Here is a 231-nt window from a genome sequence, read left to right as displayed (position 1 = left end):
TTCTTACAAAAGTGATGGGAACAGGAGCCAGTGCCCCGTCCTGCCACCAGGCGGGTGACGCAGACGCTGGGCACAGCAGCTCTGCGGCTGCTCACCCGCCCCAAGGCGGCCCCAGGCCCGCAGCCCTTAGCGGGCAGGTCCCTGCGCCGCGTCGCTGAGCCAGGAGGAGGGGGTCACTCCTTGGCAATGGCAAACGGCTTCTCCCCCTCGATAGTACAGCAGTGGGCAAAG

Source organism: Buceros rhinoceros, unplaced genomic scaffold (assembly GCF_000710305.1).
Source record: "Buceros rhinoceros silvestris isolate BGI_N320 unplaced genomic scaffold, ASM71030v1 scaffold24137, whole genome shotgun sequence".
Classification (NCBI taxonomy): Eukaryota; Metazoa; Chordata; class Aves; order Bucerotiformes; family Bucerotidae; genus Buceros; species Buceros rhinoceros.
The sequence above is the reverse complement of the archived record's forward strand: the minus strand, read 5'-3'. Positions refer to the sequence as shown.